Source organism: Scyliorhinus torazame, chromosome 5 (genome assembly GCF_047496885.1).
Source record: "Scyliorhinus torazame isolate Kashiwa2021f chromosome 5, sScyTor2.1, whole genome shotgun sequence".
Lineage (NCBI taxonomy): Eukaryota > Metazoa > Chordata > Chondrichthyes > Carcharhiniformes > Scyliorhinidae > Scyliorhinus > Scyliorhinus torazame.
The window spans coordinates 4,394,027-4,416,277 of record NC_092711.1 but is presented as its reverse complement, the minus strand read 5'-3'; the positions used below and the strand labels follow the sequence as shown (position 1 = coordinate 4,416,277).

The 22,251-nt window shown below is 50.1% G+C and overlaps 1 protein-coding gene and 1 long non-coding RNA gene across 9 annotated transcripts in view; both read left to right on the top strand.

The window, feature by feature from the left end:
- Positions 1-22,251, top strand: part of LOC140418149 (uncharacterized) — a 1,069,702-nt gene that overhangs the window by 341,314 nt on the left and 706,137 nt on the right. The gene's annotated exons all lie outside the window — the stretch shown is intronic.
- LOC140418147 (ciliated left-right organizer metallopeptidase) overlaps positions 1-22,251 on the top strand; it is a 170,769-nt gene that overhangs the window by 130,152 nt on the left and 18,366 nt on the right. The gene's annotated exons all lie outside the window — the stretch shown is intronic.

The following is a 22,251-nucleotide window of genomic DNA, read 5'->3' as shown; positions in this document are numbered from 1 at the left end:
GACCCCTCCTGACCTTCACAGTTAAGCATTGGTCATGAATTGTGACCCCCGCCCTGACCCATGACCCCCCCCCAACACTTTCCTCATGTGCTGGGACCTTTGCTGTTTGTAATATATATAAATGATTTGGAGGAAAATGTAACTGGTCTGATTAGTAAGTTTGCAGACGACACAAAGGTTGGTGGAATTGCGGATAGCAATGAGGACTGTCTGAGGATACAGCAGGATTTAGATTGTTTGGAGACTTGGGCGGAGAGATGGCAGATGGAGTTTAATCCGGACAAATGTGAGGTAATGCATTTTGGAAGGTCTAATGCAGGTATACAGTGAATGGTAGAACCCTCAAGAGTATTGAAAGTCAGAGAGATCTAGGAGTACAGGTCCACAGGTCACTGAAAGGGGCAACACAGGTGGAGAAGGTAGTCAAGAAGGCATACGGCATGCTTGCCTTCATTGGCCGGGGCATTGAGTATAAGAATTGGCAAGTCATGTTGCAGCTGTATAGAATCTTAGTTAGGCCACACTTGGAGTAGTGTTCAATTCTGGTTGTCACACTACCAAAAGGATGTGGAGGCTTTAGAGAGGGTGCAGAAGAGGTTTACCAGGATGCTGCCTGGTATGGAGGGCATTAGCTATGCGGAGCGGTTGAATAAACTCGGTTTGTTCTCACTGGAACGAAGGAGGTTGAGGGGCGACCTGATAGAGGTCTACAAAATTATGAGGGGCATAGACAGAGTGGATAGTCAGAGGCTTTTTCCTGGGGTAGAGGGGCCAATTACTAGGGGGCATAGGTTTAAGGTGCGAGGGACAAGGTTTAGAGGGGATGTACGAGGTAAGTTTTTTTACACAGAGGGTAGTGGGTGCCTGGAACTCGCTACCGGAGGAGGTGGTGGAAGCAGGGACGATAGTGACATTTAAGGGGCATCTTGACAAATACATGAATAGGATGGGATTATAGGGATACGGACCCAGGAAGTGTAGAAGATTGTAGTTTAGTCGGGCAGCATGGTCGGCAGGGGCTTAGAGGGCCGAAGGGCCTGTTCCAGTGCTGTACTTTTCTTTGTTCTTTGTTCTTTGTATAACCCATGGGCCCTCCCACTCATGCAGACCACTGGGGAATCTGTCGAGGGACACGGGCAGGTAATGTGACCCGCATGGGCAAAACGTTGCCAAGTGGGGTAAATTGTGAGGTTGTCCGTTTTTTGGCAGGAACTCCGCATTGCAGAGAGATCTGGGAGTCCTGGTGCGGAAAACGGGAAGACAAACACAGTGATGTCCTTTATCATAAAGAGGGCTGGAGAATGGGGACGTACGGCAGGGATGTTTCACCCGAACTTCACGGGGCGTGGTCCCAGGAGGAAAAGCTGAGTAGGTTGGGGGCCTTTCGTTGCAACCCCCAATGCTCGTACCCATCTATCAAAATTGTTCTGCTGAACACTTTGAAATACGGCATAGATCTGTCCTGGCTGCCTCCTTAGATTCCAAAATGTTTGCCTCTCTGCTTGGGGAAGAAATTCGTATGCAGGCAGAATAGCCTTTTTCACCTGATCATAATTCTGAGATTGCCGCTCTGACAGCAAAGCATTAAGCTCCCCATGCCCGCACCATCAGTAATGTCTACTCTTCCCTTGGCCACTGCGTTTGAGTTGCTATTTTTTCAAATGACATAAAAAAGGTTTCTACCTCTTTCTCTTCAAAGTTTGGAAGGGCCTGTATAAATTTAAACATATCGCCACCGGATTCAGTTCTAGGATTAAGCCGCCCCCCCACCCCCCCCCCCACCCCTCTACTTTAGGAGCAATGTCCACTTTTCTCTTGGCCAGTGCATTTGAGTTGCTATTTTTTCAAATGACATAAAAAAGGTTTCTACCCCTTTCTCCTCAAACTTTCGGAGGGTCGGTATAATTTTAATCATATCGTCACTGGGTTCCATTCTAAGATTAAGCCCCCCCCCCCCTCTACCTAAGGAGCAATTACCACTTTTCTCTTGGCCAGTGCATTTGAGTTGCTATTTTTTCAAATGACATAAAAAAGGTTTCTACCTCTTTCTCCTCAAACTTTGGGAGGGTCGGTATACTTTTAATCACATCGTCACTGGGTTCCATTCTAGGATTAAGCCCCTGCCCCCACTAATTTCCAGTTCCCCAATCCGGAACTCTCCCTCTTTTGTTTTTTTCCACTCTCTCTCTCGAATTCCAACCTCCTCATTTCCATCTCCGTTCCTTTTTGCTCTGTCTCCATTTGTTTCATTTGTAACCGGATTTTAGCCGATTTCACTGACCCGGGCCGTGTTCTTTGCATTTTTGAAAAATTTAAATGTTGAGCAACTACCTCCAATTTCTTCGCTCCAGCTGGTACGTCCATCTCTGATGCAACTACCAATCCGACTAACATTTCTCGGCGAAGCGCTTTTACATAAACCAAAGATAGATCTTCCACCTGAAGAAAATGCTGAGCACCTTCCAGAGCCATCGTGTTCAATCACTATTGGTGATAGGAAAATGGGTGGAGTGGTCTTCGATTACAGAAGGATATAGACTGGGCTGGTCAGGTGGGCTGATCAGCGGCAAATGCAGTTCAATCCGGGATAAGTGTGAGGCGATGCACTTGGGCAGGAGAAACAAGGTGAGGGAATACAGGATAAACGGCAGGACTGTGGGACGTACCAAGGATCAGAGGGACCTTGGTATGCATGTACACTCGTCCCTTAAGGTAGCAGAGCAGGTCGATACCATGGTTAAGAAGGCCTATGATATATTAGCCGAGGCATAGAGTTTAAGAGCAGGCAGGTTATGCTGGAACATAATACATTGGTTAGGCCACAGCGAGAGTATTGGATTGAATTTGTTTATTGTCACGTGTACCGAGGTACAGTGAAAAGTATTTTTCTGCGAGCAGCTCAACAGATCATTAAGTACATGGGAAGAAAAGGGAATAAAAGAAAATACATAATAGGACAACACAAGGTACACAATGTAACTACATAAGCACTGGCATCGGATGAAGCATACAGGGTGTAGTGTTAATGAGGTCATTGAGGTTAATGAGGCCATAAGAGGGTCATTTAGGAATCTGGTGACAGTGGGGAAGAAGTTGTTTTTAGAACATAGAACATAGAACATGACAGCGCAGTACAGGCCCTTTGGCCCTCGAAGTTGCGCCGACCTGTGAAACCACTCTAAAGCCCATCTACACTATTCCCTTATTGTCCATATGTCTATCCAATGACCATTTGAATGCCCTTAGTGTTGGCGAGTCCACTACTGTTGCAGGCAGAGCATTCCACGCCCTTACTACTCTCTGAGTAAAGAACCTACCTCTGACATCTGTCCTATATCTATCTCCCCTCAATTTAAAGGTATGTCCCCTCGTGCTAGACATCACCATCCGAGGAAAAAGGCTCTCACTGTCCACCCTATCCAATCCTCTGATCATCTTGTACGCCTCAATTAAGTCACCTCTTAACCTTCTTCTTCTCTATAATGAAAACAGCCTCAAGTCCCTCAGCCTTTCCTCATGAGATCTTCCCTCCATACCAGGCAACATTCTGGTAAATCTCCTCTGCACCCTTTCCAATGCTTCCACATCCTTCCTATAATGCAGTGACTAGAATTGCACGCAATACTCCAAATGCGGCCGCACCAGAGTGTTGTATAGCTGCAACATGACCTCATGGCTCCTAAACTCAATCCCTCTACCAATAAAAGCTAACACACCGTAACGCCTTCTCAACAACCCTCTCAACCTGGGTGGCAACTTTCAGGGATCTATGTACATGGACACCGAGATCTCTCTGCTCATCCACATTGCCAAGAATCTTACCATTAGCCCAGTACGCAGTCTTCCTGTTATCCCTTCCAAAATGAATCACCTCACACTTTTCTGCATTAAACTCCATTTGCCACCTCTCAGCCCAGCGCTGCAGCTTATCTATGTCCCTCTGTAACTTGTAACATCCTTCCGCAATGTCCACAACTCCACCGACTTTAGTGTCATCTGCAAATTTACTCATCCATCCTTCTACGCCCTCCTCCAGGTCATTTATAAAAAAGACAAACAGCAGTGGCCCCAAAACAGATCGTTGTGGTACACCACTAGTAACTGGACTCCAGTCTGAACATTTCCATCAACCACCACCCTTTGTCTTCTTCCAGCTAGCCAATTTCTGATCCAAACTGCTAAATCACCCTGAATCCCATGCCTCCGTATTTTCTGCAGTAGCCTACCATTGGGAACCTTATCAAACGCTTTACTGAAATCCATATACGCCACATTAACTGCTTTACCCTCATCCACCTGTTTGGTCACCTTCTCAAAGAACTCTATAAGGTTTGTGAGGCACGACCTACCTTTCACAAAACCGTGTTGACTATCTCTAATCAAATTATTCCTTTCCAGATGATTATACATCCTATCTCTTATAAACCTTTCCAAGATTTTTCCCACAACAGAAGTAAGGCTCACTGGTCTATAGTTACCGGGGTTATCTCTACTCCCCTTCTTGAACAAGGGGACAACATTTGCTATCCCCCAGTCTTCTGGCACTACTCCTGGAGACAAAGATGACTTAAAGATTAAGGCCAAAGGCTCAGCAATCTCCTCCCTAGCTTCCCAGAGAATCCTAGGATAAATCCCATCCGGCCCAGGTGACTTATCTATTTTCACACTTTCCAGAATTGCTATCACCTCCTCCTTATGAACCTCAAGCCCTTCTAGTCTAGTAGCCAGAATTACAATATTCTCCTCAACAACATTGTCTTTTTCCTGTGTGAATACCGACGAAAAATATTCATTTTGCACCTCTCCTATCTCCTCGGACTCCAAGCACAACTTCCCACTACTGTCCTTGACTGGCCGTACACTTATCCTAGTCATTCTTTTATTCCTGACATATCAGGGGCGGAAATCAGTCCGGCGCGGGCCTAGCCCCTCAAGGTGAGGGCTCGGGATCTCAAGATGCGGAGAATTCCGCACCTTTGGGGCGGCGCAATGCCGGACTGATTTGCGCCGTTTTTGGCGCAGGTCGGCGGACATCGCACCGATTGCGGAGAATCCCCCCCATTATCTTTTTGCTTAGTGAAGGAATCTTCTTTGAAGGATCTTATCCTGCCAAACTACGACAAGTTGAAAGAATCTGTAATATTTTTGGACTACGCCAAGTTGTTGGATTCCTACTATTATTCGACTGTGTAAAGTTGAAGGAATTTATAGTATTCCTACTATTCGGTTACCAGAAGCACTTTGCGAATACTGGGACTCAGTAGAAATTTGCAGTTAAAACTTCTCGGGTGCCAAAAGGAATTATTTTATTTTTCTTCTATTGATTACAATTTGAAAGTCATTTAAAAGGCAATTCGTGGACAATTTGAAGCTTTCAGAGAATTACAGACATTATCTTTTTGCTTAGGCAGACAGCTCGAAAGTAACTTTTAAAAGGATCAAAATCTGACAATGAAACATGAAGAGAGAGAGGGAGAGCTAAACTGCAGCTAAACTCAAACTCAAAGTCAAAAACACTACATCACTACAAAGACAGACTGACTAAACAGACAGACGAACAGACTAACAGACCAACAGACTAAACAGACTAACAGACTCAGAGAATTAAGGACCGCCTGACCTACTAACATGGCGGGGGGAAACTTTTCAGTTATACACTTTCATATCTGTCTTAAGTCATCTAATTACACCCCAATATAATCCTAATTGCTTTGGGTTAGACTCAAACACATTTGATTTGATGGCAAGCCGTCCATCTTCAATGTGCAACATCAGCTTTTAATTGTTTCATGTCTGCATGTTATGGAATGTGATATTCTGCTAATCTTTACCAACAAAAACTGGTTTTAAGCTAGCTTGGCTAATGTAACAATGGAGACTTCATATCGAGAAAGCTGGAATCAAATATATATTTGATTCAATGCTCGACAAGCTGCACTGGACTCCTGCCACCTCGTTGCCATGGAATTCAGCCCTTGTCCTTGACAGCAGCACAAGCAGTGTCAAATTGCCTTGCAACTGTGCTGTTTTAATCTATGATGGAATTATGCTGTTTCATGTATCTATTGAAGCTATATGTTTTGAGATGACCTGAGGTTTTTAAATGGGTATTTAAAATTGGGGCTTAATATTTATGCTTAAACGGCTATCTTTTACCTAGACTAGTTGCATTCGAAATACCTGGCTTCTACAGTCAGCCCTTTGATAAATCGAAAAATTAAGTGAGATATATCACCATAAGATAAAAGACATCATTAATGTGATAGGATAGGTAAAAGCGCAAAGAATAACTCATTCATATTGTCATTGCAATTTTAAACAATAGAATGGACACTTAGCATTGCAACAGGCATTTCAAAATAATTATTATAATTAATAAATTAATCAAATTTGATCCTACTGATTCAGTATTAATAAATTATACAATATGTTAATAATACAGTCAAATAATTGATTGATCAGTAACATTTCAATCATAGTATTTCAGCTCAAATTCATCAATTGGGGGTACAGTTGGGTTAGTTTGAATCATTCTGATAGTTGGTCCCTGTTGCTCGTTTTAGCCTTAGTTTAATTGTTCTTATTCTGTCACCTTTGCTCTTGAGTCGCCAGGTATCTTTCTGATACCGCCACGTGGTTCAAGACCGAGTAATGATCAATAATCCAACACACCGCTTAGTAAGAGTTAAATCAACGCTCATTTATTATATACAGCAATTAATACTTATACATTAAATCTACTTCTAAGCTACTTCCTACAACTAGCAGGCCAATACTTAACTTTGGAAATGGCCCAGCAGGTCAGGGAAACGAATGGCCTTTCGAATGGGTTCTGAGCCCGCGGGATTCAAAAGCAGGTACAGGTCGATAGTCAGGAGTGCCTATCTGGTAGCGATCGTTGGAGTAAACTTACGTTCTCTTGCGGCTGTTGTAGAAGGTCAGCAGAAGGGTCTCGAAGGGTGCGGAGAGGTGAAGAAGGGTCGATTTGAACTTGGCCCCTATTCTTATAGTCCCCAGGGGCTTCCCGCCTCTCGAGGCGGACCTTGTACCTGGTTCCAAGTGATTGGACTTGGTGCCAATCACTTGGTTCGATATTCTCCAATACTGGAGCGATAATTGATCGAGGGGTGGTCGTTTACCTCTCTTTGTGTCGGCCCCTGCTGGCGCCGGAAGGTCTGGGCTGGCTTTGTGTGTCTATTTTGTATCAATTGTTCCCGGGGATTGCTGATTAATATGCAGATGGCTGGGGTGTTGTGATGTTGATGGCTGCGGGTATCGATTCGGTCTGGCCTCCCCAGAGGCGAATACGCAGTTTTACCTGCAGCTGTCTGTTTGTGTCCTGTTGGCTGATTTTCCCATCAGCCTCTTCCGTTCGCCATTTTAAATCGGGGTTTGGCCATTCTAATCGGGAGTCAGCCATTTTAAGTGGCTACATCCCCTGCGTTTAGCGAACAGTTCTTTGATGCACTGAGCACATTGGTATGTTATGTAAATGATGAATACAGCTACACAGGAGAATAAGATTATTCTTATTGTGGACATTCCAGTGGGTCCAAGCCACCCGCAAATTTTATCCCAGAGAGAGATAAATTGGGGTGGATCAAGTATTCTGATTTCTTTTTGGATATGTAATGCCAAATCTTTAACTTCTTTCGAGTTACCGGGAATGAAAGTGCAACACTCTGCACCAATCAGGGCGCAGGTACCAGCTTTTTCGGCTCGCACAGAGTCAAGAGCCATTCGATTTTGTACACAAAAGCTTGTTGAAAGGGTGAATTTTCTTGCCGAGACAAAAAGGGGCGTATAGCTCGGAGTGATGTCATCCGCATCTCTAAACGTTTAAAAAAAATATTTGTCACTCAAATGGACTGGGAGTAAAAGTTGGATTGCTGCCAAATTCCCGTTATCCAATGTCTTTGAACGATCTGTTCTATTGGAATATAGATTTGCCTTCAATCAGAGTTGTTTTGGGTTTTTTTTTCAAAAACAGCTTCCACATTGTTTGAAGTTTTAATTTCCAGGCTAATTTTAAACATTTATTTTAAAATATCAAATACAATAACTTATTGAATATATAACTAAACCAATCTTGTGCTGTATCTTGGTTTTCTGTACATCGATTCGTGATTCTGTTACAGGAAACACAGCGAACAAGGTATGTTAATTTCTTAAAATTAATATAGCAATATTCGGAATAATGACAGTTTTCTTAAGTTGGCAGTTCTTGGCAACTTTTTAGCGATACATTGAGGGTTCTTCAGCTGCTTTGATGGCAGCCGTTCTGCTCTGAGTGAGTTCCCTTTTTCCTTTGGAAATTTTCTGTCCCAAGTAAACATCTTCTTTCTGGGCAATTTGTGCTTTGTGAAAGCTAGCTTTGTGACTGTTAGCACTGAGGTGGTTCAAGACCACCCGTAAGTCTTTGTCATGAACATCTTTATCGTACGAACGGGATATGGCACTCGACTCATCGATCGACAGTTCCAACGCGCCACAGCGAAAAACCGGACCGGCCTCCTCAGAAGACAAACATGGGACACAACCGACAGAGTACCCTTCGTCGTCCAGTACTTCCCCGGAGCGGAGAAACTCCGTCATCTTCTTCACAGCCTTCAACACGTCATTGATGACGATCTTGCCAAGGTCATCCCCACCCCCCCACTACTTGCCTTCAAACAACCGCGCAACCTCAAACAAACCATTGTTTGCAGCAAACTACCCAGTCTTCAGAACAGTGACCACGACATCACACAACCCTGTCATGGCAATCTCTGCAAGACGTGCCAGATCATCGACATGGATACCACCATTACACGTGAGAACACCACCCACCAGGTACGCGGTACATCCTCGTGCGACTCGGCCAACGTTGTCTACCTCATACGCTGCAGGAAAGGATGTCCCGAAGCGTGGTACATTGGCGAGACCATGCAGACGCTGCGACAACGAATGAACGGACATCGCGCGACAATCACCAGGCAGGAATGTTCCCTTCCAGTCGGGGAACACTTCAGCAGTCAAGGGCATTCAGCCTCTGATCTCCGGGTAAGCGTTCTCCAAGGCGGCCTTCAGGACGCGCGACAACGCAGAATCGCCGAGCAGAAGCTTATAGCCAAGTTCCGCACACATGAGTGCGGCCTCAACCGGGACCTGGGATTCATGTTGCATTACATTCACCCCCCACCATCTGGTCTGCAAAATCCTACCAACTGTCCTGGCTTGACACAATTCACACCTCTTTAACCTGGGGTTACCCCATCTCTGGATCTGTAAAGATTTAATCACTTGCTAATGCTCGCATTCCGAGCATTGTTTGGCATCTTTGCATTTGTCTATATATGTGTTTCTGGAACAGACCTCTTCACTCACCTGAGGAAGGAGCAGTGCTCCGAAAGCTAGTGATTTGAAACAAACCTGTTGGACTTTAACCTGGTGTTGTAAGACTTCGTACTGTGCTCACCCCAGTCCAACGCCGGCATCTCCACATCTTTATTGATGGAGGTTATCAGAACATCATCTTCATATTGGATAATGGTGGAAGGCCGAACAGGCAGTTGCCTGAGATGATTCTGTAAAGCCATGTGGTAAACAGTTGGGCGATTGTGATACTGTTGTTGATTAACTGTAAAAGCAAAATATGGTTGTAGTTGCTTAGCCAGTGTTGCTGACCAGAAGCCATACTGGGTGTGTCTTGTTGGTACGTGTTACATGGTTGACCACGAGGTGGAGATGTATTGTAGTGAACATTGTCTACTTCATTATCATCTCTCGAACCCATCCGTTGTTTTTGATAGCATTTCGCCATCCAGTGTCCTACTCTACCACAGAAAAGACATTGTGGTATTTTCTTACATGATTTTAATGGAGCAAGGGTACATGTTTGTTCTAGCGCTGGTGGTGAAATTGTAGTTACTGCTGATATTCCTGCAGGTGCTGCAACAGCCGCCGCTGGAGCAGCAGGTAACATGGGCTGGATTTGAGCACTATCTTCGTCTGATTCATCTGACAAAGGAACTGATTTATTTGTGACATTTGTTCTTGGCTGTGCAAGTGCCACTAGGTGGGGCGCTTGGGCTGCGTTCTGAGTTTGTGCTGTTTGTTCAAATTTCTGCGCAGAGAGATTGCAGTGTTCAGTGATGTTGTGTATATCTTTCTAAAACACATCTTTCTTCGATTAACTTGCAATTTTCAAGTTCAGTGCGCTCAGTTTTTAATTGCAACTGTCGGTATTCTGACTCCACTTTAAAAACTTGAATTTGGAATTCTGCTATTTGAAAAGATAACTGCTGGAGTTCAGAGGTTTTATCTTGCAAATCTGTTTTAATTTCATCTTAATGCTCAAGTTTGGATTTTGCATCTTGCAATTCTGTTTTAATTTCATCACAATGCTCAAGTTTGGATTTTGCATCTCGCAAATCTTCAACAATTGCACTTAGTTGGTCTTTAGTGGACTGAAGCTGATGATCACTTTTATTTTGAACAATGATCTCTTGCTGACTGTGTATCTGTCCCGTAATTACCAGGGACCATTTTACACATTCTGCACCATGCAATCATGTGCATTTTCCCCATGCTCTCTTGATATTATCGAAGGACCACTGTCCTCTGGGGATATCATACTTTGATTCAATTTATTTTGAGGTTTCATATAGGTCAAATTGTATACGAGTGAAAGATCTACAATCCCCCAACATATCTTCAACAGAAACATCTGGTATTCCAGCACCCCCCTTGGATGTAGCGGGGAGTAATTTTCTGTCTGCTAAAGACTCTGAATCTACATTTTGATTTGGATCAGCCGTAAATTTTCTTGATCGCTGACTGCCATGACAATTTTTTCAGTCCCGTTTTATTTTAGTTACTGCTGTGACTAATCTTCCAGCCACGTCTACGTTAGCCTCAACGACTGGCACCTGATTTATTTAACACAGTCTATGAAAATGTTCTTTTCAAGGGTCGAAGCGCTGATTGATGCGGCTTTAAGGCTTTCAATGGGTGAAAAAGATATTTCTTACCCTAGTCTAGCCGTGGGTTCCGGCTGTCTTCCGGACCTCCTCCGATTAGCTCCGAAGCTTCCCGAAGGTTCCGGGCCTCCTCCGATTATCTTCGAAGCTTTCTGTCATCACCTGGGCCTCCTCCGAAGGTCGTTCTCAGTACTCCCCCCCCCACCCCCCACAGCTGCCGACTACGCCAAGTTGAAGGAATCTTCTTTGAAGGATCTTATCCTGCCGACTACGCCAAGTTGAAAGAATCTGTAATATTTTTGGACTACGCCAAGTTGTTGGATTCCTACTATTATTCGACTGTGTAAAGTTGAAGGAATTTATAGTATTCCTACTATTCGGTTACCAGTAGCACTTTGCGAATACTGGGACTCAGTAGAAATTTGCAGTTAAAACTTCTCGGGTGCCAAAAGGAATTATTTTATTTTCCTTCTATTGATTACAATTTGAAAGTCATTTAAAAGGCAATTCGTGGACAATTTGAAGCTTTCAGAAGAATCAAAGACATTGGGCGAAATTCTCCCCAAACGGCGCGATGTCCGCCGACTGGCGCCCAAAACGGCGCCAATCAGACGGGCATCGCGCCGCCCCAGAGGTGCGGAATGCTCCGAATCTTTGGGGGCCGAGCCCCAACATTGAGGGGCTAGGCCGGCGCCGGACGGACTTCCGCCCCGCCAGCTGGCGGAAACGGCCTTTGTTGCCCCGCCAGCTGGCGCGGAAATGACATGTCGGGGCGGCCGGCATGCGCGGGAGCGTCAGCGGCCGCCGACAGTTTCCTGCGCATGCGCAGTGGGGAGAGTCTCTTCCGCCTCCGCCATGGTGGAGACCGTGGCGGAGGCGGAAGGGAAAGAGTGCTCCCACAGCACAGGCCCGCCCGCGGATCGGTGGGCCCCGGGGCCAGATCGCCCCGCGCCCCCCCCCCCAGGACCCCGGAGCCCGCCCACGCCGCCTTGTCCCGCCGGTAAATAGCTACTCTAATTTACGCCGACGGGACAGGCAATTTATCGGCGGGACTTCGGCCCATCCAGGCCAGAGAATCGAGCGGGGGGGGGGGGGGGCCGCCAACCGGCGCGGCCCGATTCCCGCCCCCGCCCAATCTCCGGTGCCGGAGACTTCGGCAACCGGCGGGGGCGGGATTCACGGGAGCCCCCGGCGATTCTCCGACCCGGCCGGGGGGGGGGGGGGGGGGGGGGGGGTCGGAGAATCTCGCCCATTATCTTTTTGCTGAGGCAGACAGCTCGAAAATAACTTTTAAAAGGTCAAAAGTCTGGAAATAAAACATGAAAAAGAGAGAGAGAGAAAGAGAAACTAAAACTAAACGTCAAAACCTCAAAAACACTACTCCAGAAACACACCAAAACACTACATCACGACAAAATGGCGGGCGGAAACTTTTCAGTTATACACTTTCATGTCTGCTTAAGTCGTCTAATCACCCCCCAATATAATCCGAATTGGTTTGGGTGAGACTCAAACACATTTGATTTGATGGCAAGCGTCCATCTTCAATGGGCAACATCAGCTTTTTAATTGTTTCATGTCTGCATGTTTTGGAATGTGGTTCGTTGCTAACCTTTGCCTTAGTTTAATTGCTCTGTTTTATCACCTTTGCTCTCGAGTCGCCAGGTATCTTTCTGATACCGCCACGTGGTTCAAGCTCGAGTTATGATTAATAATCCAATACACCGCTTAGTAAGAGTTAAATCAAAGCACATTTATTGTACACAGTAATCACTACTCGTGTACAAATTCTACGTCTAAGCTACTTCTACAACTAACAGGCCAATACTTAACTTCAGACTGGCCCACCAGGTCAGGGAAACGAATGGCCTTTCGTTTGGGTTCTGAGCCTGCGGGATTCGAAGTTGGTACAGATTGGTAGCTAGGAGCGCCTGTCTCGTAGCGAGCGTTGAAGTAAGATTTACTGGGTATCGGCGGCGGCTGAACCGGTCACTGTCAAGGGTTGGTTCGCGTTGCTGAGTGACCCGGTCAAGAAGAACGATTTGAACTTGGGCTTGATTCTTATAGTCCCCAGGGGCTTCTCTCCTTTCGGGGCGGACCCTGTACCTGGTTCCAAGTGATTGGACTTCGTCCCAATCGCTTGGTTCGATTTTCTCCAATGCTGGAGCGGTTCCCTGATCGATGGGCGGCCCTGAGGTGGTCGTTTACCTCCCATTGTGTAGGCTTCTGCTGGCGCCGACAAGTCTGGGTTGGCTTTATGTGTCTAAATGTTGCTGATTGTTCCCGGGGATTGCTCATTAGTATGCAGATGGCTGGTGTTTTGTTATGCTGATGGTTGCCGGTATCGATCTTGTCTGGCCTTTCCAGAGGTAAATACACACGCAACCTGCAGCTGCTCGTTTGTGTCCTGTTGGCTGACTTTCCCATCAGCCTTTGCCGTTCGCCATTTTAAATCGGGAGTTAGCCATTCTAAATCGGGAGTTAGCCATTTTAACTGGCTACATTCCCTCCTTGTGATCCTAACGCGAAGCGTGAAGGATCATATAACTATATTGCTTTCCATTCCCTGACCTGGGGGGGACACTTCCTTCATGGCCTCTGCACTGACCATAGCTATGCAAAAAATCTTTAACTAACAATTCTAAGGGCGCTATGTCAAACAGGGACATGCATTACAAAACAATAAACTGGGAACCACTAACTATTCTTAGTATACTACACTCACTTAAACATTTCATCACCCTAACTTCCTCAACCATACAAACAAAATCATAGCATTTTATACACAGTCTTACCTGGCTTGGCAGTCAAGCTCTGGATCGTACAATTTACTCATGAACAGTTCTTTACGCTACTTTATTTACAATGAACGCAAGTGAATGCACTTTATTATAGATCGCGGGGGTCGGGGGGTCTGGTCGTATCCGAACATAGGGGATCTGATCCTATATACCAGGGTTTGAGCGCGGTACGCTCTCCTTCTCCAGTTCCGTAGACGCATGGTCTGCACTAAGCAGCAGAGTATCGCTAATACCAGTAATGTTTCGATTACATCGGACAGAGAGGACCAGGTTATAAACCTGGCACACCAGGATGATGTGGTGTCGCTGGTGACTGGGCTCTGTGTACTGCGGGGAAGTGAAACATTAACGGCTGGGGGGCTTGAAGTCATGGGGTTCGCGTTCACGCGCAACCAAAAGTCCATAAAGATGATGCTGATCCATGTGGAGGAAGTCCTCGTGGCTCTTCTCTTTCCTTTTCTTTCTTCTCTTCTCCGGTCCTGGAGTTTCTGTGGAAACAAGCATAGTGTCTGTAACTATCTTTGTTTAATATCTCGTACGATAGTGTGTCTGTCCTGTAGTGCCAATTACTCCCTTTATAATTGGTCAGTATGTGTGACTCCCTCATTTTTTTTTGCAAAAATCGACACTCTTCCCAATAATGAACCAGTGCGAGCCATCTCGCAGACTGTACAATTTACCATCCAAATGTTCCAGGATGTAAATAGCATGTGGTCGGCAACCTAAAGGTGACCTAAACAAAACAAAACTCTTTGAACTGAAAGTGCCAAAATGAGGTGCGTATGGGCCGCAACGGGTAAGAGTTGGATGGAGTCCCTGGGTAGGACGGCTACCAATGCCGTGTCTCCCCTACCCGAGCGTAGTTGACCAGAGGGGGGGTTCCCATGCAGGGCGGGTCCAATGCCGTTTCTCCACTGCCTGAGCAACCGACAAGAACGGGCAAGAAATGTAGTCATCGTGGTGGGGCTGCCGTAGTGGTTCTACCTTCGATCCAGAAGGGCAGTTACAAACGGGCGTCTGGTTCATTAACCAGTCTCCGCAGACTGCAGTCTCTCTCTGTCTCCCGCTCTCTGTCCGTCTCTCTCTGTCTCTCTGTCTCCCGCTCTCTGTCCGTCTCTCTCTGTCTCTCTGTCTCCCGCTCTCTGTCCGTCTCTCTCTGCCTCCCGCTCTCTGCCCGTCTCTCTGTCTCCCGCTCTCTGTCCGTCTCTCTCTGTCTCTCTGTCTCCCGCTGTCTGTCCGTCTCTCTCTGTCTCCCGCTCTCTGCCCGTCTCTCTCTGTCTCCCGCTCTCTGTCCATCTCTCTCTGTCTCTCTCTGTCTCCCGCTCTCTGTCCGTCTCTCTCTGTCTCTCTGTCTCCCGCTCTCTGTCCGTCTCTCTCTGTCTCCCGCTCTCTGTCCGTCTCTCTCTGTCTCTCTCTGTCTCCCGCTCTCTGTCCGTCTCTCTCTGTCTCCCACTCTCTGCCCGTCTCTCTCTGTCTCCCGCTCTCAGTCCGTCTCTCTCTGTCTCCCGCTCTCTGCCCGTCTCTCTCTGTCTCCCGCTCTCTGTCCATCTCTCTCTGTCTCTCTCTGTCTCCCGCTCTCTGTCCGTCTCTCTCTGTCTCCCGCTCTCTGTCCGTCTCTCTCTGTCTCCCGCTCCCTGTCCGTCTCTCTCTGTCTCCCGCTCTCTGTCCGTCTCTCTCTGTCTCCCGCTCTCTGTCCGTCTCTCTCTGTCTCTCTGTCTCCCGCTCTCTGTCCGTCTCTCTGTCTCCCGCTCTCTGTCCGTCTCTCTCTGTCTCCCGCTCTCTGTCCGTCTCTCTCTGTCTCCCGCTCTCTGCCCGTCTCTGTCTGTCTCCCGCTCTCTGTCCGTCTCTCTCGGTCTCCCACTCTCTGTCCGTCTCTCTGTCTCCCGCTCTCTGTCCGTCTCTCTCTGTCTCCCGCTCTCTGTTCGTCTCTCTCTGTCTCCCGCTCTCTGCCCGTCTCTGTCTGTCTCCCGCTCTCTGTCCGTCTCTCTCGGTCTCCCACTCTCTGTCCGTCTCTCTCTGTCTCTCTGTCTCCCGCTCTCTGTCCGTCTCTCTCTGTCTCTCTGTCTCCCACTCCCTATCCGTCTCTCTCTGTCTCTCTGTCTCCCGCTCTCTGTCCGTCTCTCTCTTCGCTCTGTCTCCCGCTCTCTGCCCATCTCTCTCTGTCTCTCTCTGTCTCCCACTCTCTGTCCGTCTCTCTCTGTCTCTCTGTCTCCCGCTCTCTGTCCGTCTCTCTCTGTCTCTCTCTGTCTCCCGCTCTCTGTCCGTCTCTCTTGTCTCTCTGTCTCCCGCTCTCTGCCCGTCTCTCTCTGTCTCTCTCTGTCTCCCGCTCTCTGTCCGTCTCACTCTGTCTCTCTGTCTCCCACTCTCTGACCGTCTCTCTCCGTCTCTCTGTCTCCCGATCTCTCTCCGTCTCTCTGTCTCCCGCTCTCTGTCCGTCTCTCTCTGTCTCCCGCTCTCTCTCCGTCTCTCTGTCTCCCGCTCTCTGTCCGTCTCTCTCTGTCTCCCGCTCTCTGCCCGTCTCTCTCTGTCTCTCTCTGTCTCCCGCTCTCTGTCCGTCTCTCTCTGTCTCTCCCTGTCTCCCGCTCTCTGTCCGTCTCTCTTTGTCTCCTGCTCTCTGTCCGTCTCTCTCTGTCTCGCGCTCTCTGTCCGTCTCTCTCTCTGTCTCCCGCTCTCTGTCCGTCTCTCTCTGTCTCCCTCTCTCTGTCTGTCTCTCTCTGGCTCTCTGTCTCCCGCTCTCTGTCCATCTCTCGCTGTCTCTCTCTGTCTCCCACTCTCTGTCCGTCTCTCTCTGTCTCCCTCTCTCTGTCTGTCTCTCTCTGGCTCTCTGTCTCCCACTCTCTGTCCGTCTCTCTCTGTCTCCCGCTCTCTGCCCGTCTCTCTGTCTCCCGCTCTCTGCCCATCTCTCTCTGTCTCTCTCTGTCTCCCACTCTCTGTCCGTTTCTCTCTGTCTCCCGCTCTCTCTCTGTCTCTCTGTCTCCCGCTCTCTCTCCGTCTCTCTGTCCCCCGCTCTCTGCCCGTCTCTCTCTGTCTCCCGCTCTCTGTCTTTCTCTCTCTGTCTCTCTCTGTCTCCCACTTTCTGCCCGTCTCTCTCTGTCTCCCGCTCTCTGTCTGTCTCTCTCTGTCTCTCTCTGTCTCCAGCTCTCTACCCATCTCTCTCTGTCTCTCTGTCCATCTCTCTCTGTCTCTCACTCTCTGTCCGTCTCTCTCTGTCTCTCTGTCTCCCGCTCTCTGTCCGTCTCTCTCTGTCTCTCTGTCACCCGCTCTCTGTCCGTCTCTCTCTGTCTCTCTGTTCTCCGCTCCCTGTCCGTCTCTCTCTGTCTCCCGCTCTCTACCCGTCTCTCTCTGTCTCTCTCTGTCTCTCTCTGTCTCCCGCTCTCTGCCCGTTTCTCTCTCTGTCTCTCGGTCTCTCGCTCTCTGTCCGTCTCTCTCTGTCTCCTGCTCTCTGTCCGTCTCTCTCTGTCTCTCTGTCTCGCGCTCTCTGTCCGTCTCTCTCTCTGTCTCCCGCTCTCTGTCCGTCTCTCTCTGTCTCCCGCTCTCTGTCCGTCTCTCTCTGGCTCTCTGTCTCCCGCTCTGTGCCCATCTCTCTCTTTCTCCCGCTCTCTGTCCGTCTCTCTCTGTCTCTCTGTCTCCCACTCTCTGTCCGTCTCTCTCTGTCTCCCGCTCTCTCTCCGTCTCTCTGTCTCCCGCTCTCTGTCCGTCTCTCTCTGGCTCTCTGTCTCCCGCTCTGTGCCCATCTCTCTCTGTCTCTCTCTGTCTCCCGCTCTCTGTCCGTCTCTCTCTGTCTCTCTGTCTCCCACTCTCTGTCCGTCTCTCTCTGTCTCTCTGTCTCCCACTCTCTGTCCGTCTCTCTCTGTCTCCCGCTCTCTCTCCGTCTCTCTGTCTCCCGCTCTCTCTCCGTCTCTCTGTCTCCCGCTCTCTGTCCGTCTCTCTCTGTCTCCCGCTCTCTCTCCGTCTCTCTGTCTCCCGCTCTCGGCCCGCCTCTCTCTGTCTCTCTCTGTCTCCCGCTCTCTGTCCGTCTCTCTCTGTCTCCCGCTCTCTGTCCGTCTCTCTCTGTCTCTCTGTCTCCCGCTCCCTGTCCGTCTCTCTCTGTCTCCCGCTCTCTGCCCGTTTCTCTCTCTGTCTCTCTGTCTCCCGCTCTCTGTCCGTCTCTCTCTGTCTCTCTGTCTCCCGTTCTCTGTCCGTCTCTCCCTGTCTCTCTGTCTCGCGCTCTCTGTCCGTCCCTCTCTCTGCCTCCCGCTCTCTGTCCGTCTCTCTCCGTCTCCCGCTCTCTGTCCGTCTCTCTCTGTCTCTCTGTCCCCCGCTCTCTGTCCATCTCTCTCTGTCCGTCTCTCTCTGTCTCCCGCTCTCTGTCCATCTCTCTGTCTCTCTGTCTCCCGCTCTCTGTCCGTCTCTCTCTGTCTCCCGCTCTCTGCCCGTCTCTCTCTGTCTCCCGCTCTCTGTCCGTCTCTCTCTGTCTCCCGCTCTCTGTCCGTCTCTCTCTGTCTCTCTGTCTCCCGCTCACTGTCCATCTCTCTCTGTCCGTCTCTCTCTGTCTCACGCTCTCTGTCCATCTCTCTGTCTCTCTGTCTCCCGCTCTCTGTCCGTCTCTCTCTGTCTCTCTGTCTCCCGCTCTCTGTCCATCTCTCTCTGTCCGTCTCTCTCTGTCTCCCGCTCTCTGTCCGTATTTCTCTGTCTCTCTGTCTCCCGCTCTCTGTCCATCTCTCTCTGTCCGTCTCTCTCTGTCTCCCGCTCTCTGTCCGTCTCTCTCTGTCTCCCGCTCTCTGCCCATCTCTCTCTGTCTCTCTCTGTCTCCCGCTCTCTGTCCGTCTCTCTGTCTCCCGCTCTCTGTCCGTCTCTCTGTGTCTCTCTGTCTCCCACTCTCTGTCCGTCTCTCTCTGTCTCCCGCTCTCTCTGTCTCCCACTCTCTGTCCATCTCTCTCTGTCTCCCGCTCTCTGTCCGTCTCTCTGTCTCCCGCTCTCTGTCCGTCTCTCTCTGTCTCTCTGTCTCCCGCTCTCTTTCCGTCTCTCTGTCTCCCGCTCTCTGTCCGTCTCTCTCTGTCTCTCTCTGTCTCCCGCTCTCTGCCCGTCTCTCTCTGTCTCTCTCTGTCTCCCGCTCTCTGTCCGTCTCTCTCTGTCTCTCTCTGTCTCCCGCTCTCTCTGTCTCCCACTCTCTGTCCATCTCTCTCTGTCTCCCACTCTCTGTCCATCTCTCTCTGTCTCTCTCTGTCTCCCGCTCTCTGTCCGTCTCTCTCTGTCTCTCTCTGTCTCCCGCTCTCTGTCCGTCTCTCTCTCTGTCTCTCTGTCTCCCGCTCTCTGTCCGTCTCTCTCTGTCTCCCGCTCTCTGTCCGTCTCTCTCTCTGTCTCCCGCTCTCTGTCCGTCTCTCTCTGTCTCTCTCTGTCTCCCGCTCTCTGTCCGTCTCTCTCTCTGTCTCTCTGTCTCCCGCTCTCTGTCCGTCTCTCTCTGTCTCCCGCTCTCTGTCCGTCTCTCTCTGTCTCTCTCTGTCTCCCGCTCTCTGTCCGTCTCTCTGTCTCCCGCTCTCTGTCTCTCGCTCTCTGTCCGTCTCTCTCTGTCTCTCTCTGTCTCCCGCTCTCTGCCCGTCTCTCTCTGTCTCTCTCTGTCTCCCGCTCTCTGTCCGTCTCTCTCTGTCTCTCTCTGTCTCCCGCTCTCTCTGTCTCCCACTCTCTGTCCGTCTCTCTCTGTCTCCCACTCTCTGTCCATCTCTCTCTGTCTCTCTGTCTCCCGCTCTCTGTCCGTCTCTCTCTGTCTCCCGCTCCCTGTCCGTCTCTCTCTGTCTCCCGCTCTCTACCCGTCTCTCTCTGTCTCCCGCACTTTGCCCGTCTCTCTCTCTGTCTCTCGGTCTCCTGCTCTCTGTCCGTCTCTCTCTGTCTCTCTGTCTCGCGCTCTCTGTCCGTCTCTCTCTCTGTCTCCCGCTCTCTGTCCGTCTCTCTCTGTCTCTCTGTCTCGCGCTCTCTGTCCGTCTCTCTCTCTGTCTCGCGCTCTCTGTCCGTCTCTCTCTCTGTCTCCCGCGCTCTGTCCGTCTCTCTCTGTCTCCCGATCTCTGCCCGTCTCTCTCTGTCTCTCTCTGTCTCCCGCTCTCTGTCCGTCTCTCTCTGTCTCTCTGTCTCCCGCTCTCTGTCCGTCTCTCTCTGTCTCTCTCTGTCTCCCGCTCTCTGTCCGTCTCTCTCTGTCTCTCTCTGTCTCCCGCTCTCTGTCCATCTCTCTCTGTCTCTCTGTCTCCCGCTCTCTGTCCGTCTCTCTCTCTGTCTCGCGCTCTCTGTCCGTCTCTCTCTCTGTCTCCCGCTCTCTGTCCGTCTCTCTCTGTCTCCCGATCTCTGCCCGTCTCTCTCTGTCTCTCTCTGTCTCCCGCTCTCTGTCCGTCTCTCTCTGTCTCTCTGTCTCCCGCTCTCTGCCCGGCTCTCTCACTGTCTCTCTGTCTCCCGCTCTCTGTCCGCCTCTCTCTGTTTCTCTGTTCCCGCTCTCTTCCCGTCTCTCTCTGTCTCCCGCTCTCTGTCTGTCTCTCTCTGTCTCCAGCTCTCTACCCGTCTCTCTCTGTCTCTCTGTCTCCCGCTCTCTGTCCGTCTCTCTCTGTCTCTCTCTGTCTCCCGCTCTCTGTCCATCTCTCTCTGTCTCTCTGTCTCCCGCTCCCTGTCCGTTTCTCTCTGTCTCCCGCTCTCTGTCCGTCTCTCTCTGTCTCCCGCTCTCTGTCCGTCTCTCTCTGTCTCTCTGTCTCCCGCTCCCTGTCCGTTTCTCTCTGTCTCCCGCTCTCTGTCCGTCTCTCTCTGTCTCCCGCTCTCTGCCCGTTACTCTCTATGTCTCTCTGTCCATCTCTCTCTGTCTCTCGCTCTCTGTCCGTCTCTCTCTGTCTCCTGCTCTCTGTCCGTCTCTCTGTGTCTCTCTCTGTCTCTCGCTCTCTGTCCGTCTCTCTCTGTCTCCCGCTCTCTGTCCGTCTCTCTCTGTCTCTCTCTGTCACCCGCTCTCTGTCTCCCGCTCTCTGTCCGTCTCTCTGTGTCTCTCTCTGTCTCCCGCTCTCTGTCCGTCTCTCTCTGTCTCCCGCTCTCTACCCGTCTCTCTCTGTCTCTCTGTCTCCCGCTCTCTGTCCGTCTCTCTCTGTCTCCCACTCTCTGTCCGTCTCTCTCTCTGTCTCTCTCTGTCTCCCGCTCTCTGTCCGTCTCTCTGTCTCCCGCTCTCTGTCCGTCTCTCTCTGTCTCCCGCTCTCTACCCGTCTCTCTCTGTCTCTCTGTCTCCCGCTCTCTGTCCGTCTCTCTCTGTCTCCCGCTCTCTGTCCGTCTCTCTGTCTCCCACTCTCTGTCCGTCTCTCTCTCTGTCTCTCTCTGTCTCCCGCTCTCTGTCCGTCTCTCTGTCTCCCGCTCTCTGTCCGTCTCTCTCTGTCTCTCTCTGTCTCCCGCTCTCTGTCCGTCTCTCTGTCTCCTGCTCTCTGTCCGTCTCTCTCTGTCTCGCGCTCTCTGTCCGTCTCTCTCTCTGTCTCCCGCTCTCTGTCCGTCTCTCTCTGTCTCCCGCTCTCTGTCCGTCTCTCTGTGTCTCTCTCTGTCTCCCGCTCTCTGTCTTTCTCTCTCTGTCTCTCTCTGTCTCCCACTTTCTGCCCGTCTCTCTCTGTCTCCCGCTCTCTGTCTGTCTCTCTCTGTCTCTCTCTGTCTCCAGCTCTCTACCCATCTCTCTCTGTCTCTCTGTCCATCTCTCTCTGTCTCTCACTCTCTGTCCGTCTCTCTCTGTCTCTCTGTCTCCCGCTCTCTGTCCGTCTCTCTCTGTCTCTCTGTCACCCGCTCTCTGTCCGTCTCTCTCTGTCTCTCTGTTCTCCGCTCCCTGTCCGTCTCTCTCTGTCTCCCGCTCTCTACCCGTCTCTCTCTGTCTCTCTCTGTCTCTCTCTGTCTCCCGCTCTCTGCCCGTTTCTCTCTCTGTCTCTCGGTCTCTCGCTCTCTGTCCGTCTCTCTCTGTCTCCTGCTCTCTGTCCGTCTCTCTCTGTCTCTCTGTCTCGCGCTCTCTGTCCGTCTCTCTCTCTGTCTCCCGCTCTCTGTCCGTCTCTCTCTGTCTCCCGCTCTCTGTCCGTCTCTCTCTGGCTCTCTGTCTCCCGCTCTGTGCCCATCTCTCTCTTTCTCCCGCTCTCTGTCCGTCTCTCTCTGTCTCTCTGTCTCCCACTCTCTGTCCGTCTCTCTCTGTCTCCCGCTCTCTCTCCGTCTCTCTGTCTCCCGCTCTCTGTCCGTCTCTCTCTGGCTCTCTGTCTCCCGCTCTGTGCCCATCTCTCTCTGTCTCTCTCTGTCTCCCGCTCTCTGTCCGTCTCTCTCTGTCTCTCTGTCTCCCACTCTCTGTCCGTCTCTCTCTGTCTCTCTGTCTCCCACTCTCTGTCCGTCTCTCTCTGTCTCCCGCTCTCTCTCCGTCTCTCTGTCTCCCGCTCTCTCTCCGTCTCTCTGTCTCCCGCTCTCTGTCCGTCTCTCTCTGTCTCCCGCTCTCTCTCCGTCTCTCTGTCTCCCGCTCTCGGCCCGCCTCTCTCTGT